This window comes from Corvus hawaiiensis, chromosome 10 (assembly GCF_020740725.1).
Source record: "Corvus hawaiiensis isolate bCorHaw1 chromosome 10, bCorHaw1.pri.cur, whole genome shotgun sequence".
Classification (NCBI taxonomy): Eukaryota; Metazoa; Chordata; class Aves; order Passeriformes; family Corvidae; genus Corvus; species Corvus hawaiiensis.
The window spans coordinates 27,456,516-27,462,503 of NC_063222.1; positions in this window are offsets into that span (position 1 = coordinate 27,456,516).

Consider the following 5,988-nt stretch of genomic DNA (forward strand, 5'->3'; position numbering starts at 1 on the left):
CAACTGGTTCCAGAGCACAGCAGTCACCCCCGGCCCAGGAAAGCGCCTGTCTTTGCATGTCCTTTCCTCTCCCTCGATTTTGTGGGTGCTGACAGAGGAGCTGCTCATTAACACTTGCCCAGGGCAGCGCCCGCTGGCCCCGCACCTCGGAGATTTTACCGGGCTGCACAAAGATCGCCTGGTGACAGAGCAAAAAATCTCAGTACTTCTAAAGAAGGTGTCAGAACGCGGGAAGCAAGTGAAACCTCCTCCATCAGCTGCTCGTTCCCAAGCCAGCCCTGTAGAGAGCGGGACGAGGAGAATTCCTGCTCTCCGTTCTCCTCTGGGGGAGAGAGGGCAGACGCGGCGGAGCGTGGCTGGGAAGGGCAAGGGAGTGCAGCCCACGGCTCCTGCCTGCGCGGCTCTCTCAGCAGCTGAGGGCTCGGGCTGCAGCTCTGAGCTGATGAAAAAGGTGCAGCCGGTCACTGTTATGGGGACAGGGTGACAATGGTGCCGCTTTTCCAGCTGCAGGGAGCCTTAGGTGCCTCCTCATGGAATGCTTTGGGTTGGAAGGACCTTAAAGCCCATCCAGTGCCACCAGGGACACCTCCCACTGTCCCAGGCTGCTCCCAGCCCCAATGTCCAGCCTGGCCTTGGGCACTGCCAGGGATCCAGGGGCAGCCCCAGCTGCTCTGGGCACCCTGTGCCAGGGCCTGCCCACCCTCCCAGGGAACAATTCCTTCCCAATCTCCCATCCAGCCCTGCCCTCTGGCACTGGGAAGCCATTCCCTGTGTCCTGTCCCTCCATCTCTTGTCCCCAGTCCCTCTCCAGCTCTCCTGGAGCCCCTTTAGGCCCTGGAGGGGGCTCTGAGCTCTCCCTGGATCCTTCTCCTCACCAGCTGAGCACCCCCAGCTCTCCTAGCCTGGCTCCAGAGGGGCTCCAGCCCCGGAGCAGCTCCGGGGCCTCCTCTGGACTGAGCCCTGCAGCCCCACAGCAGCTCCAGGCCAGGACACATGGGGGGCTCTGAATGCAAACCAATATTCCTCCTTTCCCTGGTTTACTGCTTGCAGTAATTATTGCTCTTTGCTCACTACACTGTGGTACAAATGAGGGCACTATAAACACGTGTGTGGTTTTATCAAACAGTTCTACAATGTGCTTCCCATGCCTGCTGCTCTGGAAAATAGGCAGGAACGAGACAGAAAGCACCTGGAATATCTTTGTCAGCAGGAGACTTCTGAGCTCAGCAGATCCCAGCTGAGATTATCTGGAAAAGGCATCAGTTGGTGCCTTGGCCTCGGTGCTGCATCCGAGTGAAAGCCAAAGCCCTTTGGTCTGACTGTGCAAACACCGAGTTCATGGGAAACAAACAGGAATTTGATTCCATGGTGGTATTTACTGCAGAACTTCCCTGTCCCGTCCTTCCTGTGACCCGGCTGAGGGTGTTTGGGATGGTTCTCAATGAACACCCATCCTGGGGACAGCAGCATGAGCAGGCCCGGCTGGACAGGGCTTGGAGCAACCTGCTCTGGTGGAGAGCTGAGGTGGGAATGAGGTGTTCACTCTCCAGGCTGGGCCATGAGCTGGGCTCAGAGCTGGACAGCAGATCCACCCTCTGTCTGCATGGACATCAGGGGTCACAGAACCATGGAATGGCTTGGGTTGGGAAGGATCCCATCTCATCCCACCCCTGCCATGGGCAGGGACACCTCCCACCGTCCCAGGCTGCTCCAAGCCCCAGTGTCCAGCCTGGCCTTGGGCACTGCCAGGGATCCAGGGGCAGCCCCAGCTGCTCTGGATCACCTCCACCAAGCTGAATCCGTGTCCCCCCACGAGCCCATCCCAGAGCAGCTGCAATCCATGGTTACGGAATGGATTCCTGTCCCCATCCAGCTGCAGAGAGCTGGAGTGGCTGTAGGCGAGGCCGGGCCCTGCTCAGCTGCAGAGGTACAGGGAGTGCACAAAGTGCACAGGCAAACAAAGCCCAGCGTGGGTCAGCACATGGGAATGTGCTCCTCGTGCATGGGGAGAAGGCAGGAGATGATTTATCACAGGCTAATTACGCATGAGACAACTTGTACCCGGCTGGTTGGACAAGAGGGAGCCCGAAGAAAGTTGAGGCAACAACAACCCTTAGGTCAACTTGACATTTGTTGTTGGGTCTGTGGGAAATTATTCGCATAAAAACAGACTTTGTAGCCATAAGAGAAAAATAAATATTAATGCAGAGGATGTGCTGTGATGGTCGGATGGTGATGACACAGCAGGGATGGAGAAACCCCAGGGGCAGCCAGAGATGCTCCCTGCATCCATCCCCCAGTTCTCACTCCTGTGTCAGAACCTCAGATTTCCACATGAAAAACTACAAATAAAAAGATCCCTGCCCCCAGGCTGGGCAGGGGTTTGGTGCTGGGAAGCAGGAGGAGGCTCGTGGTGTGCTGCACTCTGTGTCTCCCATGACTCAGCCCCTCACGAGGTGCCAAATTCCCCTCCAGCAGGAGGAAACCGAGGGCCAGTCTGTGCCCACCCTGCTGTGGCACGCCGGCCTCATCTCACTCTGCTTCTCCCAGCAGAGTTGAGAGGAAAGGGTTTTTTCCCCAGGCAAAACTCAAGTGGGCTGTGGGAGAGACACAGAAATCCTGTGGAAGTTCTGGGAGAGGCATCCAGCTCTGGCATCCTGCTCCCAAGAAACCTCTCTCTGCATCCATTAATGGTCTCACTCATCTCCAGCACCTCTCCTACAGCCCCTGCTCCGAGTCTGGAAGTCACATACACGGACTGCAGCCCGTGGACACCAGGAGCTGGGCTGTATCAGCCTGGGGCACCATAATCCTGGGTTTAAGGGTGTTTCTACCCCTCACAGGGACATTGCCGTGGCTGGAGGTTGTCCAGGAGCCGAGCACGCTCCAGGCCTGCTCAAGGCAGCCCTGAACTCTCTGGTGTGACCTCAGAGCTGACCCTACTTTGAGCAGGACATTGGTTTGGACACCTCCCAGGGCTCCTTCCCACTCACAGGACACCTCCCAGAGAACCTTCCCACCTCCCCACCCACCGCCTGCACCTTCCGTGCAGCCACTTCCCCAAAGAGCCCCGCAGAGCTCTGCCCTCAGCTCCTGGAAGGAGGGGACAGGGAACATTTCCCACTCCAGGGCTGTTCTCTGACGCGGTCCCGCGGCCGGACAGCCCCAGAACCCCCGGTAAAGTAATCACCCAGGCAGGAGCAGGGCACAGCCGGGTCCCTGGGGGTGTCCCCGAGCCCAGCCAGGCCCCTGGCGAGGGCGGCTGCCCCGGGAGCGGCGTTTGGCCCGTGTGGGAAGGGGGACGGTCTGGCCGTTCCCACAGCACCTTCGGGCTGCTGACACTTCAGTGTCTCCTCCAGGAACAGCTCCTGCCCTTCTGCCCAGCTCCCAAATCAGCTCCTGCTCAAACTGTTCCTTCCTCCCGGCCCCTGGAGCACCTTTATCCCGCTGTCCAGAACAGGCTGTTTCATGACAAATCCCAGGCACCAGCAGTGACCGCGGCAGAGGTGACCTCATCCTTCTCTGTCACCCACGCCACTGTCCCGGCTGCTGCCTGCCGAGCTGGGCTGGCCTGGCCGTCCCCAAACACTCCGGGTGTCCGGGGTACACCCACAGCCCACAGCCCCCCGGCTTCCCACGGGAACAGAAGCGCCACTGATGGCCCAGCCAGCCCAGCAGGTCCCTCTCGGCCAGGCCACCACTGGTGCCACCCCCGCAGGGCCACCAGCTCCCCGAGGGGCTTTTCACAACACACGGCCTTGCCCAAAGGTGTGTCACCGCGGCGATCCCGGCAGCGACACAGCGAGATCCTTATCGCAGCCCCTCCTTTGTCACCCGCTTTCATCCCCGAATTCTCCACCGGTGACAGCGCCGAGAGCAGGGCGAGAGGCACGAGGAGGATTTATCGGTTCCACGGCGCCCTCGGGGACAGGGCCAGAGGGTGCCCCGGGTGTGGGCAGAGGCAGAGCCCGGCTCAGCACGGAGTCGGGCACTATTGCACCATCCCGGCCCGCAGGCTGTCACCGCACTCGTGTCATTTTAACAGGCACAGAGCGAGAACGGGAACAGAGAGCGGGAGCAGCCCCTTGGCAAAGGCGGGATCGGGCCCGTTCTGGCCCAGTGTCCCTCTCAGTAGCAGGATTTAGGAACAGGCAATTCCTCAGGGCTCTGCTCAGGTGGCCCTCGAGCAGCCGCTGCCGCGGACGGCGCTGCCCTGGCGCACGTAGGAGGCAATTAGCGTAATTAGGGGCACGTTCTGCCCCTGCCCAGGGAACTGGAAGCCGGGAATGATCCCACATGAGCCCGGGGCGCTGCGGATGGACGATGGAGGGACAGCAGTGCTCAGCTGGCCGGGCACGGCAGCGCGGTGACGGTGACACGGCTGCGGCCCCGGCCCCGGCCGGGATCCCCGGGATCCCCAGGGAAAAGCCGTGGGGCAGGCTCAAGTGGCACAGAAGAGGACACCAGGCCGTGTCACCCAGGAGGAGCCGCCGGTGTGCTCAGCCCTTGCACGGTGGCTCAGACACTCAGCGCGTTGTCACGGAAACACCGTAAATATTGTCAGTGCATTGGCAGCGGCGTCACGGAGCTCCCTCATCCCACAGCCCCAGGGAAGGTGAGAAGGGGAAGGTTCAGGCACACCCTCCCCGGGAGTGTCCCTGGGCAGGGGCTGCGGAGGAGAAGGACTCAGAAAAGCAAAACCCCATTACAACATCCAAGGAAAAACCACAACTGACTTCCTGCCTGTGGAAAGTGGGAGGGAAGACAAACTCCCCCCTCTGAGCAGCTGTCCCACCTCCCACTCCCATCCTGTTCATCCCAGGCCCAGCCTGGTCAGGAGCCTCGAGCGAGGGAACAACTCAACACAAACCCACAGGAACAGCAACCCTCATTCCAAGGCTTTGGCTCTGAAGTGGATCCAAAATCTCCATTCTGAAGCCACCACAGCCCCCCGTGCAGACCCCCCTGAGCTGCACGGACACCCCCAGCCCACCAGTGACCTCACCTTTCCTCAGCCACCCTCACCCCTCCTCCCTGGCCCCGGTACCTTTCCAAAGCAATCCCATGGGATGTGAGCTGTGGGCAGGAGCAGCTCCAGGTTGCACACCCCAGCTGGGAGCCCCCATCCCACCGTGCCAATGTCCCCACCCCCAGTGTCAGCTCTCCCAGCACTGCCAAGAGCCTCCAGGAGATTGGGGTCAACTGGAACCAGCTGGTTGTGTCTTCCCCCTCTGCTCACCTGCAGCTGAGCTGACCTACAGGAAACCAGGAGTGATCTGGAGGAGAGGAACCAGCAGTGGGGTGCTGGTGGGAGCAGGGGATTCTCTCCCATGGCAGAACACGTTTCTGTGAGGCCCCAGCAAGCAGATGTGGAGCAGGCTGTCCCAAAGCACAGCTCCAGCCAGGCCCAGCTGAGTTTCAAGAGAGCCCCAGGACACTGAGCCTGAAGGTCCCTTCCCATCCCAGGGAGCCACCTGAGCCCCACAGGAGCTCCCTGGAGGGCAGCGAGGGCTCCTCGGCCACACCTGTGCTACTGCAGGAGCCTCAAGAGGGAGACACCCTTCCTTGTAAAGGTCCCAGTGAGGACAGGGCACCTCAGGTACATCCAAACCACAGGGCTTGAGGTGAACAATTACAGAGTCAGTCTCACCCCAACAAGTGACAGACTGTGTGTCCCAGCAGCTGCTGGGAAGCCGTCCTAGGCTTTAAACCCTCCCCACTGACCATGCTAATCTCTTCTGAATTTTCGAAAACGAGCTATTTGTGTTCTCCTGTTTAATAATGCAAAGTATGAGCAGGGGGTAGTTTTGTGCTCTCTCTCCCAGTCTCTCTGAAATATGATAATACAAAGTAGTGGTTGGGAGAATGTATAATTTAATATCCTTGGGATGAAATGTGGTTCTGATTCCCTAGAAATGGCCATGGTGAAATTCTGAGATCAGAGTGTGACAGGCACAGAACGCCACTGAAATGACACCCACAGACACA